The 20,695-nt window shown below is 38.3% G+C and overlaps 1 pseudogene; it reads right to left on the reverse strand.

The window, feature by feature from the left end:
• Positions 1-7,926: 7,926 nt before the first annotated feature.
• LOC115964902 lies at positions 7,927-10,220 on the reverse strand (annotated as a pseudogene).
• Between the last annotated feature and the right edge of the window lie 10,475 nt (positions 10,221-20,695).

The following is a 20,695-nucleotide window of genomic DNA, read 5'->3' on the forward strand; positions in this document are numbered from 1 at the left end:
AGAAAGTGTCATATGCCCCAAACTTTTCAACCAAAGTTTAGTTGGACCCAACTCTATTAATTTAACACCCAACTCTTCCAGTTAAGTATTATCAATCTTAGGAGTGAACCAGGCAGCATGATTTATCTCAATGCTTTTTCCTATGCCTATCCTCCATTTGGCAAGATTTAGAGGGGAATTTGTGTTGAGCATAGACTTTCCCAGAACTAGAAATCCTAAGGTTTTAGTTTCCCATCAAATGGGGAACTATTAGGGAAGTATTTGGCCTTCACAGTTTTAGACAGAACAGAATTAGGTTGGCTAGATAGTCTCCAACCTGTTTGGCTAACATAACTTTTTTCAACTAGGATGCTTTCCTCATGTCTGTCATTGATGATGCCGGAAATAACACCACCAGTGAGTCACACGTTCCTCGTACGATCGCCAATGGCACCTGCACAACAAAAAGGAACAACCTAGCAGAGAGTACCGGTGTGGTACCGGCCAAATACCCTCCGAAGGTCAAGTTAGTACTATTCTCACTGCTCTAGAGTGCTAGAGAGGGTAAATTATGCGTACCTTGGTTTGTGAGGGTGCTTGGGTTTTTATAGTAGTAGATGGTTGACCTCTCTTCCTTGGAGTAGAAGTCTTTTCCTTATAGGAGTCTCCTTGGGCGTATTTTACGGGATTCTTTCCATATAGGAGTCTTTAGGTTCCTTGAAACGTGGGGAGCAAGTTATTTTACTTATATACGTAAACGTGCAGATCAATCAATCCGTAGACTGACGCCTTCAGTTTAGGTTAACCCCGTCTGCCCAAGTTTACTCCCGTCTGTCTAATTTTACTTCCGTCAGCTTCAGGATGCCCGGATTCATGTGTGCTCTTCCTTCATTCCTCCGTCAGTCTTGAAGAAATGCTAACGGTACAGTTTCATCTCGTCATCTTTGTCAAGCTTGGCCCGTCACTCTTGTCTAACTAATTTTATCCTCATCACTTGCCCCCTACTCCATACCTCCGTCAGACTTTGTACTGACGGGTTGTGGAGTTTGTTTTACTGGGATATCGTTCGCGTGGATCTTGTGCATTTAATGCCTTGGACAGGTGGCTTGCTCCTATTGGCTCTGCATTCGACGAGACGTCGCCTCGTCTTCCGCGCCATTTTTTTTTTTATATATAAACAGCACCTCCCCTCATTTTTCACTATTTCATCCTTGCTGATCTTGTGGAGAGAAAGACCGTCGCCCTCCTTTCGTCAGCTTCACTTCCGTCGGTTTATCTGCCGCTGTCTTTTAGAGTCGTCCAGAAGGCCTCCATACCGGTAAGTTTTTATCTTCTCTTCCCTTCCTTCTTCTTTTCCCTTTTTTTTATTTTGCCTCATTAGTATGGTCGTCAGCCTAGGTACTTAGCTTAAACCCGTCACTTGTAGGTAGTCAGATGTCAAGTAACGCGTCTTGTGAGGAGTCGTCAGTCCGCGAAGGAGCGGGCTACGACGAAACCTTTGGTTCTGGAGATGAGTCAGACTTCTCCCTTCCGTCAGAGAGAGGGTCGTCAGCCCAATCTCCTGACGACGATGAGAGTTTTGCCGAGGGAGATGAGGATGAGGGAAGAGGGGATGGAAACGACGGGGATGGAGTGGATGTTGACGGAAAGGATAGTGACGAGGATGAGAGATCCAGTGAAGGAACCTCGGAGGGTCCCGGAGATAGCCGTCCCTTCATCCTTCCTGAGGATTGGGCCGTCAACAAATTTTCGCCTGGGATGAGTGGCAAAGTTTTTAGGGAGTTACGGGTTCGTTATCAAATCCCAGACCACATCCCCCTCCGTCTCCCTACAGAGGATGAGAGGTGTTACTCCGGGAGGACAGCTGACGTTGGCATGTATGATGCCATGTTTGCTGCGGGTCTGAGGTTACCGTTGACGGCTCTACACCGTCAACTCGCTGACTTCCTTGGAATATTCGTCACCCAGATTGCCCCAAACGCCTGGAGGACTTTTATAGGAGCTGAAATCCTTTGGGGCAGTCTTAGTGGAGGACACCGTTAGCTCACATTAGGGGAATTCTTTTATTGTTATAGGCCTCACCACATCGCCTCGTCTAAGGGGACGTATCACTTTAATGCCCGGGAAAAAGGGCTAAGGCTAGTGTCAAATATGCCAGACTCAAATAGGAACTGGAAGAGTCGGTATTTTTTTGTTGAGGGGACGGATTGGGTTTGCCGTCAGGAGGAGTGGGCGACGATGCCCCGTGGTTACTTTGACAACACCTGGGCCTTCGTCAGGGATTCAGGTTAATCCCGTCACCTATGAGGCTCGTGTGTTTCTTGAGGCGATGCTAACAACACTTTATTTCTTTCAGCTTATACCCGTCCGTGCATAACCGACGAGCAGGAGGAGTTCATCCAACGGATTCTGGAAATTCCTTTGGAAGAACGTAAGTGCAGGGATTTGATCACCCTTGACACCCTTCACTTATATTGTGGGGGTCCAGATCCGTCAGCGGAAGCTCGAAGGTTAGAAGAGTTTGCACGCCAACGTGAGTAAGCTTTTATTTATCCCGTCAGTTTTATTCCTCCGTTACCTGCCCCAACGGTGTTCTTTGTGTTGTAGAAATGGACTCTGCGAAGCAAAGGATAAGGGCTGCCGCAGCCCGTCAGAAGGAGGAGAGAAAAAGTAAGGAGGCAGTAGGGGAGGCCTCGTCAACTCCAAAGGTCGTCGCTAAGGTGACGAAGAGGAAGCCTGACGGTGATGACAACCGTCCCTCAAAGAAAGCTGCCGTCACTCCTAGGGACGAACCACTGAAGGAGAAGTCCCTTCCTAAGCCTATTCATGACGCGGGCAAGGGGGTGATGACCTCCACCGGTCCCGTCAGTGAGGGCCCCTGCCGTCTCCTGACTCACAAGGATTATGCCGTCGGGGAGGTTGGGTCCCTGATCAAACCGACGGATATTGAACCTTGTGACTAGGTGGGGACGGAGGAACTAGGGGCGTCAGCCCTTTTTGACCTCACCAGGGTATGTTTACTAAAATTTTGTTTGGGGAAGCTTTGCTTTGCTTTGGTATACTTTTCAACTGACGGATATGTTTTCTTAGGCCTTGGTGCGTGTCAAGGCCCTTCAAGATCGTTGTGCGGCGAAGGAGGGGGTCGTCACTTGAGTTCGCAATCATAATACCAACTTGATGAACCAGCAAGCTCAGTACAAGGATGCCGTCCGTACCCTCAACAAGGAGCTGCAGGAAGTTAAGGAGAAGCTGACGGAGGTCAGTAGTCAGAATGATAAACTCCAGGAAGAGGTGACGGCTCTAGGCGAAAAGCTGCAGACGGCGGGGGCTGACGCGATTAGATATTTCAAAGTGTCGCAGTCCTTCTTTAACTCGTGTGGTGAATATTATGGCACCGGGTTTGAAGATTGCCTTCAGCAAGTCGCGTCGGCCTACCCGGAGTTGGATTTATCCGGGATCACCATGGATGACGGAGACAACAGTTTCCGTCAGCCTACTCTGAGGCGCGACGACAGTGTGGTCCTAGCCCAGCCTGCTGCCAATCCTGTTGCTTCTGATTCTCCTGCCGTGATTGTGGATGTTGAAGACCATCGAACTGACGGCAAGGATGCTGACGTTCCTGCCTTTCTTCCGTCCCTGGTCCTGTCGGGGTTCTTCTTGTCTCCCTCTTTTCTTGGGTCTGTCTTTTCGGGCTAATAGCGCGTCTTCAGCGTTCATGTACTTGGTGGCCCTATAAAGTACCTCCGACATGGTCTTTGGGTCGTTTTTGTATAGGGAGAACAAAAACTTGCCTCCCTTGAGCCCATTTGTGAATGCTGCTACTAGTATCTTGTCGTTGGTTTCGTCAATCGAGAGCGCTTCCTTGTTGAAGCGTGATATGTAGGCTCTTAACGTCTCCTCCTCTCGCTGCTTGATATTCATTAAACAAGCCGTGGACTTCTTATACCGATGTCCCCCAATAAAATGCGTAGTGAATTGAGCGCTTAGCTCCTTGAAGGTGCTGATGGAGTTGGGTGCTAGCCGGCTGAACCAAATTCGTGCTGCGCCCTTTAGGGTTGTAGGAAAGGCCCTGCACATAATTGCGTTTGCCACTCCCTGAAGGTGCATCAGGGTCTTGAAGGTCTCTAGGTGATCTAGAGGGTCCTTGACTCCATCGTAACTATCCATATTTGGCATGCGAAACTTACTCGGTAGGGGGAAGAAGTTGACGGTTGTCGTAAATGGCGAGTCAGTCCGGTTGACAAGGTCATCAAGATCACTGGATACTCGCCCCTTGAGAACGTTCATCATCACTTCCATCTGTTCTTTAATCGCCTGCATCTCTGCGATGACGGGTGGTGGAGCCGTATATGTCAGGGAAGGGATGCTAGTGTCCTGTCGCACTGGTCTGCTCGAGGCGTTGCTCTCCTGTGGTCCTTCGTGATTCCTCCTTTCAGCACTGGTTCCTTCTTGATCCGCTCCTTGGTTATTGACCGCCGCATTTTTCTGGCGCAGCTGCTCTTCTAGGTCATGGTTTTGTTTGGTGAGGCGCTCCACGGCTGTGGCGAGCGTCCTGACCTGTCGCTTAAGAGCAGTCATAGGGGTTTCTTCTTCTTGAACGTCGTTGATGGTCGCCATTGAGCGAGTGAGTACCATGTAACTCTTGTGTGTAGGGAGCGAGGATGTGCTACAACGTTCCCCACAGACGGCGCCAACTGATGATGCCGGAAATAACACCACCAGTGAGTCACACGTTCCTCGTACGATCGCCAATGGCACCTACACAACAAAAGGGAACAACCTAGCAGAGAGTACCGGTGTGGTACCGGCCAAATACCCTCCGAAGGTCAAGTTAGTACTATTCTCACTGCTCTAGAGTGCTAGAGAGGGTAAATTATGCGTACCTTGGTTTGTGAGGGTGCTTGGGTTTTTATAGTAGTAGATGGTTGACCTCTCTTCCTTGGAGTAGAAGTCTTTTCCTTATAGGAGTCTCCTTGGGCGTATTTTACGGGATTCTTTCCATATAGGAGTCTTTAGGTTCCTTGAAACGTGGGGAGCAAGTTATTTTACTTATATACGTAAACGTACAGATCAATCAATCCGTAGACTGACGCCTTCAGTTTAGGTTAACCCCGTCTGCCCAAGTTTACTCCCGTCTGTCTAATTTTACTTCCATCAGCTTCAGGATGCCCGGATTCATGTGTGCTCTTCCTTCATTCCTCCGTCAGTCTTGAAGAAATGCTGACGGTACAGTTTCATCTCGTCATCTTTGTCAAGCTTGGCCCGTCACTCTTGTCTAACTAATTTTATCCTCATCAGTCATTATCTCTGTTAATACTTATGGAGTAATAATAAGATACCATATATATGACAATAATAAGTCATATTTGTGAAATAGCATTTATGCATTCAATTTTTCACATTAGTTTTCTTTGTTAAATGTAGCCAAGAATCATGTTATTATGTGATGATGTTTTTAGCTTATAATACTTAGTAATTAGCAAGTAAAAGGCTACTGAATAACAAAGGAGCAAGACCAAGCCATCTGGCTAGGAAAAAAAAAAAACAAAAGGGTTATAGTCGCGTTTTTAAAATGTGGCTATAGCTATCCCTTATAGCCACGTTTCAAAAACGCGGCCATTGGTCCTGGCCTATAGTCGTATTTGTAAAACGCAACTATAGAGCCCTTAGACCTATAGTTACGGGTTTCGGGCTGAAAATGCGGCTAAAAAAAAATGTGGCTATAGGACTTTTTTTTGTAAGTTCTTCTACCACATATAGACTTTTGGTTTGGATGGAAGGAAAAAAGAGAGTAGAGAGTGTACGGTTTTAAACCCCTTAAAATACAACCAGATTAATCTAGTACATTAGCATAGTGATTACTTAGTCAAATTAATTATATCTAGGTTAACACACATATATTATATCATTGTAAAGTGCAGAAAATAAAGAATACAATGATATGATAACCCAGGAAAACCAAACCGGTAAAAAACTTGGGGAGGATTTAACCTAGTTATCCTCAAGGTAAAAAGCAAATCCACTAGAAAGAATCGAAATTTTACAATAGCGACTTAAACCACTAACATCCTATTGCTATCCACCAGTAGAAACTTATTGACACGACCATGTGCAAGCTCTGAGACCACGAACTCCTTCTTTCTTTGGCTTTGCAAAACACAAACACCCACGTTTGTGACTTTGAAATCCCACTCAAAGGTTTAGCAACACAAACTCTCCTGTTTGTGACTCCAGGACTACCCTTGAAGATTTAGATCATTAGCACCTTTGATGACTAGAGAAGGCAGCAGCTTCTAGAATTCCGAATCTTGAGATTCATCAAGTAATAACACCGGTAGAAGATATGAGAGAGTTTTTTAGGAACAAAACCCTAAAATGCAAAAGAGGCACTCTCTTCTCTCTCTAAAAAGCCTTATAAAAACGTGCTTAAGGTTTCCTTTATATACTGGGAGAAATAAATTTGAAACCCTAATCCTTAATGGGCTTAATTAAAATTCTGCAGATATGACTTTCGATCGATCGAGCCTATCTTTCGATCGATCGAATCAAAAAGATTATGAGATCTTCTTCCTGCAGCTTGTATGTTTTTGAATCTTGACTTGAATCACCTTGAGTATTGTCTAATAATACCTATAGACTATAAGATCTATATCTAGACAAATTTGTGTTCACAATTTGTCAATTGTTCTAAACTTTTAGAACCTAATAGAGAATAAGGATGAGGTTGGAGTGTTGGGGGGGGGGGGGTGTTCTATACTCTCTCTTATTTGGATATATGTAAAAGAACATACAAATGATATGTCAATCTATATAAAGTTTTGATTATGAATAATGGAAAAACTCAAGCAACTTTGAGTTCACAACATTTATGTACATATATATGATTTTGCTTTTCCACACAGTTCACAAAAGATCTAGAACTTGCTAATTTTTCATTTTATGGTATGTGCATTAACATTTAGAATTGGAGCAGTTTTACTTGTGATGCAATGACTTTGTTATAAGATCACAACCACAAATAAAATAAAATAAAAAATAAAAAAACGGTGTAAAAATGGGAATGTTGCCGCGGGGGGGGGGGGGGGAGTGGGGGGGAATAGGTATTATACAATTCAAAAACAATGCAATCTATGAGAGACAGGGACACATGAGAAGTATCTCCACAAGCTGTGCACCTCACAAAAATGTGAGGCCCATAGTATGTGAAAGACTCATTCCATTGAATGGACGCAATAATGTGAGAGTACAAAATGTGAGATTTTTTACTTTTTAAAAATAATAGATGAAGTTTGGATACCAGATACCATTTAAACTCAAGACCACCTGCTATAATGTTATAATAAACCACCATTCATACCAAAAATTCTGATGTTAAAAAAAAAAAAAAAAAAAGATAAATTTAATCATTGAAGTATCATACAAACTGTTGGAATGGAGAATATAATTCTCTATATTAGATTGTACAATATTGTACACAGGAAGCTTGTATACATAGAATAGCTAGAGAGTAGCAACAAAACGAAAGTAAGGATAATCGTTAAATAACATAGATAGTACATTAGTAGAATGGACTTAATGATGTGTTTGGACGTGGTGTACACTAACGCTAACAATTAATAGAGCCGAATCCAATATACAAGACATCTCACAACCAATTTTTAGATTTCAATTATCTTTTGCCTTATAAAGTTTGAAACAAGCTATATTTATAAGATTGCCAAACATGGTTACAAACACTTCAACTGCTGTAAGTATATTTATTTTTTGCTTGAAAAAAACATTATTATCTGCATAACATTGACAGCAAACATTAAATTATACAAGAGAAGATAGATAAAGAAATATAAAAATAAAGAAAGCGTCAAATGCAACATTTTAAGACATGCATACATATACTATGAAAATGAAGCACGCAGGAAATTCGACATTCATTGTTTTTCTCATAACCTAGATCATACTAATAACAGAAGTGGGATTTGGAGGGATTGGGATGTCTGCAGTCCCTTCCAACATTAGTAGAACCTTTTTCATTGAAGGCCGAAGTGATGGCTCTTCTAGAATGCACCAAATTGCCACTTTAACCATTCTCTCAAATTGTCTCTTGTCGACCTCTTCATCATTGATTAGTTTATCTAACTCACCACACTCATAGCAACTATAGACCCATTCTTCAAGAATAACCTCTTCCTCAGGAAGATTACTATCCACACTCCTTCGGCAAAATATAATCTCCAATAGAACTATTCCAAAGCTATAGACGTCTACTTTGACTGTCATGGGACAATTTCGACGATGCCATTCTGGTGCAACATATCTCCTTGTGCCCCTGATATTAGTGGACGTTTGGCTTTGGTCTGGCTTCAACAACTTTGCCAATCCGAAATCAGAGAGTTTTGCACACCTGTTTTCATCCATGAGTATATTTTGAGGTTTTATGTCACAATGAATGATTTGTGGCATCATAGAGATAAAGAATTCCTCTTGCAATATTGCAAGCAATTCCCCTTCTTTCATCCCAAGAAGGTTGTTTTTTAGGTGTGAAGAGTATATCCGCAAGTGAACCATTGCACATATACTCATACACCAAAAGCCTATTTGGTCCATCATGACAATACCCAAGAAGACGGATTAAATTTCTATGATGTGTTTTTCCAATAACTTTCATCTCGGTTTGAAACTCTCTTTCTCTATCGGCCAACAATTTCTCTAGTCTTTTCACAGCTACAATCTTTTGGCCGTTCCCTATCATCCCTTTATAAACTACCCCAAATGCACCTCTACCAAGCTCCTCCTTGAAACCATCAGTCATTTTTTCAAGTTCGGCATAAGTAAATGATCGTGGACCAACATCCTCATCAACAAATTTTCCCATATTAGATACATTTTCATATTTGGAAACATGGGATCTGTAAATAACAAATCCAGAAATGGCCAACACAATGAATGCAAAAGCAACTAATGTAATACTGACAATTAGGATGTCCACACGAAGCTCTTTCTTCCTTTCATTTGTCATAGTTCTATTTGTAGAGGGTGTAGATGTACTTACCTTGATAAGGGCTACACTTGAATCACTCTGCCTTCTCCCAAATCTCATGGGAAGCCTTTGCTTTCTGCATGCCCCGTCTTTGAATAGCGCAGCTTCACAGTTACAGTCTTGCAAACATGCAATTTTGCAATCCTCTATGTTTGATGAAAACAACGGAAGAGAGTAAGTATCATTTTCCCATACAGTGTTAATCTCTTCTTCCATTTCATACGTCCCTTCTTTGTAATTGTCTACAGTTAAATTCCTTTCACACCCTAAAGTCCTTTTGCTCTCATCAACAAATGCAAATCCAGGAAGACATGTGCAATTATATTGTTCATCATATATGACAAAATGCATTGATGCCACATAAACCCTTAGGATCACACTTGCCAATGCTATCAGCTGACCATGTAACATCCCAATCACCATTCTGATTCGTATTGTACGAGTACAGCCGCAAGAATCCATCATCATCCATTCTCAGACGGTAGAGTAAACCTTTTGTAGAGTTTCCTCCTGCAGATATAGCCACTATGCTATTGGCATTGGCCAAGTAAAGATGACCATCAACATCAAGGTTTAGAGTCGCATTTAATCGGGGTCCCTGTATACCCTTAGACCAATAACCATACTCAATATAGTATGGGGTGCCAATTGGGTATAGCGCGATGAATCCATCTTGTTGCATAATGGCACGAAATCTACCCGTTGATTGGTTCGACTCCGACACACTAGAATCCAACACATCATCATAAGAGTGTTGCTGAGTTGGTAAAAGGGTATCTGTTGGATTCTAGAAACTCTCCCATATTGATTGGTTATCTGAATTATTGACAACAAAGTTGCCTGTATCAAGCATGGATGCTGAACTTGCAGTTTCACCATAAACAACTACACTTTTCGTTGTGCCTTGTGCCGATTGCAGAACCAAACGTCCATCACTTGTGAAATTCAATGTAACTGCAGCAGGAACTGGAGGATCGTCTCGGTTGGCTGTCCAGACTACAGTCTTTTCTGGAATCCCAGCAAAAAAAACTCCTACAGCATAGCCATTGCCTTGCTTGTAGAATCCAAAGGCATATCGACTAGAAGGTGATGGCCATGAAGAGCTAGTGGTGGTGGTAGTGGTAGGTGTTAAAAAAGAGCCTGGGTTCACAATGGATTGCCCTTGTTGAGCTTTTGCTATGAAAATAGCTGAGAGAAGAAGAAAAAAAAAAGGTAGTCGCCATCAATGAAGAATGGTTCTTTCACTCTGTGTTTGCCTTACTCTCACTGTAGTTGGAAGTGAATAATCATCTTCTAGTTCACCTTCATATATATATGTAAGGTTGAATTTAATCAACCATGTGTTGGCCTTATTCCGTGACATATTTTCTTGTAATACAGCACTTAGAAACCCTGTATTTAGGTGGGAATCATGTAAGGGTAGTGTGTGAAAGAATGCGAAGAAATGCTCAAGACTGTGCAGTGAAGCAGGGACTTGCGGCTGGATCTCGCGGGTGACTCACGGCTGCAAGCTGTTAGAAGCAGCACACGCGCAGAGCATGCAAGGGAGCTGAACAGTCATGCCAGCTGGAGCACTACAGGACAAAAATCCAGACTGGCCACTCAATTAGCTCGCGGCTTGAACTCGCGACTCAGTCAAGTCGCGAGGTCAAGTCGCCAGCCAACCCTGTTTTAGAGAATCTGACTCTTCGCATTCTATTCTCACACCAGTATAAATACCCCTCATTCCCACAAAATATGTGTGACTATTCAGAAAGAAAAACCCTAAGAGAGGTTTCTTCAAAACACCCACCCAATTAGAGAGAGCTACTCATTCTTAGAGAGAAATCTTTGTAGTCTCTTCTCATTCCCTCTCTCATTGTCATACCTATTGAGAGGAGATTTCTATCCAAACACTACCCACACTCATTTAGAGTGTTGAGTGTTTTTGGAGTTTTGGGAAGCATTGGAAGATGCCAAGAATGGCGGATGCTATGGATTATAGCGGAATCTGGTAAGCTAGAAAAGAAAAAGATTCGGCGCAATCTCGTTGGAGTAAGAAACTTGGAGGGCTTAGGTACATCGGGTAGAGTAGGCTTGGAGGGTCTATTGCTATTCATGTATCCCAACTACATTTTCTAGTGGAATATTGACTGCTTGGAGGGCGGCGGAGAGGTTTTACGCCGAGAGTTTCGGTTTCCTTTTCAATAACACATCGTGTGTTGTCCTTGTGTTTGCATCTCTCTTCCCTTTATCTTTACCTTTTATTTTCTGCTGTGGATGTGTTTTTAATTGGCTTAGATTATTTACCAATTCTGTTTATAGTTTTTGTTCATTTTCCGCACACTAGTTGTTTGACATAAAGCTTGAATTGGTTAATTTGTAAATTGGGGATCTAAACGTTCAAGGGTGTTTTTACACTATTTGAACTTTCAATTGGTATCAGAGCAGGTACACTTGTTTTGGTTTATTACCTAAGTGTGATCCTTGATCCCTTGTGTGTTTTGCCATGGATAATGTTTTATATGCTTCTATGGATATTGTTGATTGTAACATGCCATGTGTTTGTGAAAATGCCTCTATGAGTGTTAATCCTCATAATTGTGATGATATGTTACTTGAATCTATGGGTGTTGTTGACAAACTCTTGAAGAAAGGAGCTAAGAAGTTTCAAAAGAATTTGAGCAAGTTAGTTTGTGAAAAGGATGATTTGATTGCTAAACTCAATGAATCCAACAAATTGGTTGAGAAATATAAGAATCTTGCTAAAATTTCCCTTGAAAAGCTGAAAGAGTTTGAATGTTTAAATAGGGACTTGGATGCTAAACTTGTTTTGTCTAACAAACTTGTTGATGATCTTAAATCTGAAAATGAATCTCTTAAGATGCATGCCAAGTGTTTGATTGCTGAACCTGTTGCTAAAATGGAAGAAAATATATGTTGCAATCATGTTGTGGTACCCGATTTTGTGCCTATTGTGTGTTCTACCTCAAAGGACAAATCGGTGTACATTCCTTCACACAAAATAAATCAAAAAGTTGAGAGAAAGACTCTTAAGCCTAAGTCTCTGTTTAGGTCCCTTTCTAGGGAATTGAGTGGATCTAAGTTTGTTTCTACTTGCCACCATTACGGTGTGATCGGTCACATAAGACCCCAATGCCCTAAGTTAAAAGGAGAACAAACATTTGTTGTTAAATCCCTTTCCAAAAAGTCTAGTGGACCTAAACACATTGTTTGTCACCATTGTGGTGCCTTTGGTCATTTAAGACCTCATTGCTCTAAGTTTCATGCTTTTAAAAGAATTAAAAGAAAAGAAAAACTTGAGCTTTTTGGAAGTTGTGCTAAAAAGAGTAAACCGATTTTGAATGAAAATAGCATGTTGTTAAAGAAAATGTTTAATGCTCTTAACTCCTTGACTATGTGCATCTCCGGTTCTCATTCTTCCAACCCTCGTCTCACTTCTCTTGAGACACTCATTCCAAACAATCGTTCCGTTTGGATGAGGAAGGGTTCCTATAGTTAAGCTTTTGCTCTTTTGGTCCTTGATCTAATTCTTTCGATCTTTGTAGGACCCTTATGCATTAAATATCATATCTTTATGCATTTTGTGCATCTTGCATTTATTTGTATGCATTGTTTTTGTTTTTTATCTTACTTTTATATTTCAATTTTGTGTGAGTAAAAAAAAAAATCCAAAACCACATAAAAAGTGAAAAATTCAAAAAGTTTGATTTTATATGTTTAAGCACATATCACATGTGAGTTTGGCCTTGTACCTTTGTACAAATGGCTTTGTGCATTTACGAACTTAGCTTGTTATTTTTACACTTATATCTTTGTGGGAAAAATCTCGACATCTTTGTGTGATTGTTGTAAATCGATTTTCAAGCTTGTCATAAATGATTAGTCAATAGTCATGTTGGTTTTGATACATGCATAAACTTGTGCTTATATCTTTTCCCACTCTTTTAGTTTTATTGCTTAAAAAGCTCAATAAATGTAAATCTCAAAATGAAAAGAGATAATGAGCTACAAAAGCCGTCGCACATACTAGTATTCGACTAGAAAAAAGGGAAAGCGACTTATATGAAAATGTATGATGCCCAAAAACCAAAGGCTTGTTCATCAAATTGAAATATCACAAATTTCAGGCATCGATCTCAAAAATGAGATGTATTGCTCAAAATGAGTTGTATTGATTCAAAATGATCAAATGATATGAATTGTAATAAGCCAAATGAAAAGTTTCAATCTTATGTAATCATTTTCTTGTGGAAGGTCATATATGTTTATTTCTATAATTAAGATAGACCACTTGACTTAGTACTAATTGTGTATGACTTGATTGAATTGATCATTGAAATTTCACTCTAGACTAAGGACTATTCCACATTTAATACACACACACAACACATATGCCTAATGTTCAATGAATGTCTTATTCATTTGTTAGATTGTACTTGTCTAAATGTGATGTGTGTGTGCTCAATCATATATGGTTCAATCCAAAAAGATTTTTTATCATTTTATATGTTTTTGGAAGTGCTTTTATCACTCTTTGTGATCATGTTTAGTGTTTACTTTGTTTTTCATTGTTTAAACATGTTCTGTATTGAAAAAATAGGTGTCAGAGTTTTTCGCGGCTCAACTGGCGACTCGCTAGTCGTGAAACCCCAGTCGCGAGTTCATCCAGAAGCTTTTGGCGACTCACTCGCGACTCGCGAAATTTTCGTGACTGAACCTCGCGACTCGTCCAGTCGTGAAACACCCAGAAATAGCTTTTTAAAGGACTTTTTGTGGGAAACCTGTTTTAAACCTCTCCCATCCTCTCTTAAACCCCTTTTTCACTATTTTTACATCTAAACCCAATCAATTTGAATGGTTTTTCATTCCATTAACATCTCTAAGGTAATTATAAACTCTTTTCATTGATTTTGATTCTTAGATTATGTTTTGGAGAGTTTTGTGCTCTTGGTTGAGATTTTTATCATAGGGGTTGGGAAAACTTAATTTTTGTCAAATTTCTTCATGGGATTGGTTTCTTTTGTTGTTTTGCTTTGGATGTTGGCCCCTTGTGGCAGAAAGAACATGTATTAAGGGTGATTTTCATGATGTTCATGCATTGTTTCACATTATTGTTCATAGTGTGCATGCTAAGTGTTTGATAAAATGCCTCTTAGACATTTTCTTGCTTGTTTGGACTCCGATGAGTACCAAAATTTGGGGTTTCTCATATTTCCTCATTAGGAACATATTCGGTTCATTGGTTATGTATTTAACACACCTTGCCCCACATATGCATTTTTCATGCATTGCACACAGCCACCTCTTGCACACACCTTTGCTACCCTTGTCATGCATTGGTCTAGACCTTGCTTCTTTATCCTAGCATATCATGTCTACCTTATGCTCTGTAACATTTTACATTGTCTTAGGTTTGAGCTTCATTTTCTCATTCATCTTGCACCCCTCTTGCATTATTATCATTGTTCACACCTTTATCTCTTGCCCTCGTTTCTTCTTGACCCTTTGTCTATTCCTGACAAAAAGGGGGAGAGTATACTCTAGAGAGTATACCGGAGTGTTTTGTCATTTCTATATGACTCTTGTGCACATCTTTAGGGGGAGAAATTCTATTTCTCATGCACATTTGTAGGGTGAGAGATATTATATAAGGGAGATGCATTAAGGGGGAGAAGACATTAAGTTAATAAGAAAACCTTGTTTTGTTTGTTTTTCTTTATGCTTGTTTTTTTTGTATTGCATCATGTTTGTGTTTTGGACATGCATATATCCCAATGCTATTATGCTTCATTGAATGCATGTTCGGATGATCATTTACTTTGCTATGTGATCATTGTAGTCATTTCTGTATGACTGTTTTGGTGCATGATCAAGTTGCTCACATGTTTCACATCATGTTTACTTGATCGCAATTTACTTTTTACATTATGCTTGTCCTTTTATTACTTGCTTTACTTTGAGGGTCTAATGTATTTTGTGCAAGTGTTTCAGGTTACAAGTATATATGTTCCAAGTGCATCACAACTTTTCATCACTTTGAAGGGGAGAAACTTTAAGCATTTTTAGTTTATATTGTTTAAGTTTATATTCAGTATTTTGTGGTTTGTACCCATGTTGCTTTTGTAAGCTTTTAGGGTTTATGTTCTTTTATTGTAGGCTTTATGGTTTGTACCATACTTTATGCAGCTTCTATATTTTTGATAAATCAGTACTTCTATCCAAATGTCATGCATTTTCTAATTAAGTACTGTCACTCTTGTGCCCTTGTAGGATTATTCCTAGATGCATATACTTAGTGTATTATGCATTGGTTGAGTGTTGGGCATACAAGTAACTTGCATTGTTCTTGTTTGCTTGTATGTTCAAGTGTTCATTCCAAGTGTGAATGAGCATTGTGTTCACTACCTTGTAGTGATTACTTGGTTGATCAAGCCATGGTTTGTCTCTTAACTCCATCTTTGCTTGATCACTTTATGCCTGTTTCATATGCATTTTATGTTTTCTGCATACAATGATCATGGTGTATTGTTGTGTTTCAGGAGTTTTATGTTCATATGATTCAAGAGCTTCACAGTTTCTAGATTTAGGTGTGAGTGAGTTTTGCCATTGTTCCCAAACTCACGTTTAAGTCTAGAGTTTTTTTAGGGTGTTTTGTCACGGAATAGTCAAAGGGGGAGATTGTAAGGTTGAATTTAATTAACCATGTGTTGACCTTATTCCGTGACATATTTGCTTGTAATATAGTACTTAGAAACCCTGTATTTAGGTAGGAATCATGTAAGGGTAGTGTGTGAGAGAGTGTGAAGAAATGCTCAAGACTGTGCAGTGAAGCAAGGACTCGCGGCTAGATCTCGCGGGTGACTCACGGCTGCAAGCCGCTAGAAGCAGCACACGCACAGAGCATGTAGGAGAGTTGAACAGCCATGCTAGCTGGAGCACTACAGGACAAAAATCCAGACTAGCCACTCAGTTAGCTTGCGGCTTGAACTAGCGACTCAGTCAAGTCGCCAGCCAACCCTGTTTTAGAAAATTTAACTTTTCGCATTCCATTGTCACACCAGTATAAATACCCCTCATTCCCACAAAATATGTGTGGCTATTCAGAAAGAAAAACCCTAAGAGAGGTTTCTTCAAAACACTTATTCTTAGAGAGAAATCTTTGTAGTCTCTTCTCATTCCCTCTCTCATTGTCATACCTATTGAGAGGAGATTTCTATCCAAACACTACCCACACTCATTTAGAGTGTTGAGTGTTTTTGGAGTTTTGAGAAGCATTGGAAGATGCTAAGAATGGCGGATGCTATGGATTATAGCGGAATCTAGTAAGTTAGAAAAGAAAAAGGTTCGGCGCAACCTCGTTGGAGTAAGAAGCATGGAGGGCTTAGGTACATCGGGTAGATTAGGCTTGGAGGGTCTATTACTATACATGTATTCCAACTACGTTTTCTAATGGATTATTGACCGCTTGGAGGGCGGCAGAGAGGTTTTACGTCAAGAGCTTCAGTTTCCTCTTCGATAACACATCATGTGTTGTCCTTGTGTTTGCATCTCTCTTTCCTTTATCTTTACCTTTTATTTTCTGCTGTGGATGTGTTTTTAATTGGCTTAGATTGTTTACCAATTATGTTTATAGTTTTTGTTCATTTTCCACATACTAGTTGTTTAACATAAACCTTGAATTGGTTAATTTGTAAATAGGGGGTCTAAACGTTCAAGGGTGTTTTTACACTATTTGAACTTTCGATATAGAATCAATAAAACAAGCAAATACATTTTTTTTTTCTTCGTCGCTATAAAGTCTGTCGTCATCAACAGGTCAATTACTTCCAGATCAATGTCGTCATCAGTGGTGTAAGTCTTTAAAGATAAGCCAATATGGACTGGTCTATCTTCCAGGAATCTGAACGCGTAGAACAAGTTACAATCGCAGAATATTTGGCAACTATAAGAGAAATGTTTCAGGAGCAAAAATTTTCACAATATTTTCTCGAGTGACTAGTTTTTATTTGGTCTCAATTAACATTATTTTTACCATTAGCAACTTGTCGTCTCCATTGTGAATTTTTTGTAGGGTCCAAGGTCCATTGGAATGAAAATTATGAGAAATCTGTGCATGAAAATTTCTATACACACCATTTGAGAAAATTCTCCGCTGTAATTTGCTTATAGTCAGTCTTCTAGTGGACTATAGAAGTATTTTTTTTTCCCCGGAAAATACTGTAATAACACCTTTTTTAAGGCCCAACGAAATATAATAGCACTGTAGTAGCATGTAGTGACATAGAAACCCCACCATTAGGACTAAGGAAGCTAGAATATTTTGTCCGCAACTGAATTTAAATTTATTTTAATTATTTGAATACTAATATGAAATTTAGTCTATAATTCAAGAATTGTAGGAAGATTTTTTAAGTAAACTGCAATATGATTTTACTATTAAGCTATTTTTTTCAATATTATATCTATACTAGTTTCTTAGGTAAACAATGGCTGCTCTAAAAGTAGCTTTCTCTTGCAAAATATACAAATTCAATAATAACTTAATAGATCCCAACATTATTTTTCAAGTAGTCCAATTAGTAAAGTTTGGTGTTTTAACTTGATGATAAAAGGCAATTATTATGGTATGTCATAGGTTGAAGTTTTATCCTATCTATAAAAGGGAAAAAAATCTCAACATCTTTATGGTGTGTTTGTATGAAAAAATTTGAGTTAAAATTCTCAATATTAATTTCCTTTGTTTGGGTTAAAAAGAAGGGTAATTAAAAAATCTTGCAAAATTTTTCTTAAGATTTTAAAGCATCTTATTATTAGGTTTGAATTTCATGGGTAAAGTTTCGTTAATATAAATTCTTATACTACTAATATTATTGTTTTTATAATACCTAGCTAGCATTAATATTCGTCTTAATACCAAGAATTTTGAAGTTCAACTGACATTTCTTGACATTTTCATTAAAAACTTCTAAAGTTTAAATCCTTCTTCCCCTAAATATAGAATTACCTACAACAAAAATATTGTCTTAATGCCTCCTCCACCATCACCACTACATACCAACTCCATGAGGAAAATTTAGAATGTAAAAAGCTATAGTGGATTTGCTTTTTTATTTATTTTTTTATTTTTAAGGGGCCACAATTATAAAATTAATATATATTGTTCCCTTTCTATATAATCTATCCAGAGGTTTTTCAAATTGCAAGAGGCCAAACCTTTTTAACAAAGATGCCATAATTGAGTTTGCATTAGTTTAGAAATACCTTCTTTTTTTTTAATTATTTTTATAAATTCAATAGAATTTCAATATATGACTTTCACTTGATAAGCGTTCCTTACCATCATGTTAAGACACCAGTTAGCTTTTTAGTGTGGGCGAAATTTGAATTTTAACTCTTTTATTTGATGACAAGATACTTTATTAATTAAATTAACTAGAACCGATGAAAGTACTCCTGTTTAATTTGTCTTTATATCCCAAACTTATAAAATTAAGTGGGTATAATTACACAGGGAATAATGTGACTCCACCACTAACCGTTTCACATTTTAAATTAAGTAAATTAGACTCTTTTATTTTTGTGAATGGTTATTTTTCAAATAAAAAAAAATAAAAAATTTATACGAAATTTTGTGAATGGGGATTTGATTTCCTCTTGTATAACAAATAAGTAGACTCTTCAACACACACACACACAAAAATTGTTAATGGTGATTTGCTTAGTCAAGTAATAAATTGATGGAATTTTCTTCAAGACTAGTCTGAAAGAAAATTCTGTGGTATAAAAACACATGCACCTTCATTGACAATCCACCACCACCAAATCAATCTATATTATGCAAGAACATTCCTATATAGGACGAGACCTATGAATACTATGACTCTATAAGAACCATGCCATTTGGTCAATTATTGCAGAAAAATATATTAATAAAAAAAATTGTCAAGAATGGCCAACTACGGCTCTTGACGTACGAGGACAACGGTGATGCACTGATGCTATCTTTGTTGTAGTATAAAATATGGCGAATTGACTGATGTCCTTGTATTAAGTTGTTTTTTGTCAAACTTTTTTAGATATACACCACTATAAGTTTTTTTAGAACTTTCTTCCATCTCCCTGTGTATGTGTTAAAAATATTTAGTATTCTTAAGAAAAAAAAAAAGTTTTTTGTCTCAATTTTTTTATTATAAATAAACTAACTTTTAATATTTTGTAACACATTTAACATAAAGTTTATCAAAAATCATATCTTTTTTGATAAATATTATGCAAATAAACTATTAAAAATAAATAGCAATTCTCAAATGGACATATACAAATCCTTCGTAATCAGTTGGCAGTGTCCAATAATTGTGGATTTGTGAGATGTAAAAATGAAATGGGTGAAAAAATACAAGAAGAAGAAAAAATTGAAGGTTAAAGTTTTTTCTTATTAAGATTAAAAATGAATTTTTAACTTTTCAATCTTGGTCATTAGTTCACTATTATATGCGCTATAAGTAAGACCAGCTAGAACACCAACCACCCATAAATATGTATTTTCCGGTGCCATGACGTTCCTATAGGACTAGACCCAAGAGGCCAGAAGTCGATAAGAATGAACTTCCAGTCAATTGCAGAAAAATAAAATCTAGTCAAGAATGGCCAACTACATTTCTAGACGTAGGACCAATGGTGTTATGAGATAAAATCTGGTGAATTGAGTGATGTCTCTGGAAAATTCTTAGGTATTCCTAAGGTATAGATAAATGATGCTTCCCTCTTATATTCATAATAGACCCCATCCCACCATGAATATGAAAGGAAATAGTACAATTTTTCGTGCTCTGAAAGTACTTAAGAATTAATCGATGCCTCTCATATTACAAAGTTCTTCATGATCAGTTGTCAGTATCTGATGATTGCTGCAAGGTGGCAGTAAATTTATAGCATTTAATTAAGAACCTTTAATTTCTTTGCTGTCTTTATATGCCACCAACAACGTAACCTAAATTTACTATCCAAAGAATTTTAGTACTTTCAGTTTCATATATAAGTCAAGGAAAACCTAAGTAAAGTTACTTATGTGTTTTATATTCTTCTAATTAAATTCAATCTCACAAATTAAATGTATTACCAATGAAACACAACCTTTTTTAAAGACATTTAAATTTTATAAATCATGCATTTGAATTAAATGGAAGAACTTATTATTTACTTTTTTAATAATTCAATTTTTGGGGGAGGGGTGTTTTAAACTTTAGATATTTCTACGAAAATACTAGATGGTGCCAACTAATTAAGTTATAAAATTCTTGGAAAAACCTAAAATATTGTATGTAAACTATACCTAAGTTAAGAATGTTAGGCATTATTATGTATATATGTGTGTGTTCAATGCCACCCTCTCACATACGGGAAATTAACCCTTACGTAATGCCCTTATGACCAACCATTGGTCCTAATCTTCATGAGAATATGAATTGTTCATATAGTCATCTTAGATTGTATTCAAAAAAAAAAAAAAAAAATTACATAAGTACAAAATGTTAGAAATTATTATGTATACTTGCTTACTATGTCATCCTCTCACATAGAGGAACTAAGCCCTTACCTTACGTAACACCCTTATAGCCAACTATTAGTTTTAATATTAACTAGTCGCTAACCCGTGCGATGCACGGGATAGTTTTT

The sequence above is a fragment of the Quercus lobata genome, chromosome 10 (assembly GCF_001633185.2).
Source record: "Quercus lobata isolate SW786 chromosome 10, ValleyOak3.0 Primary Assembly, whole genome shotgun sequence".
Lineage (NCBI taxonomy): Eukaryota > Viridiplantae > Streptophyta > Magnoliopsida > Fagales > Fagaceae > Quercus > Quercus lobata.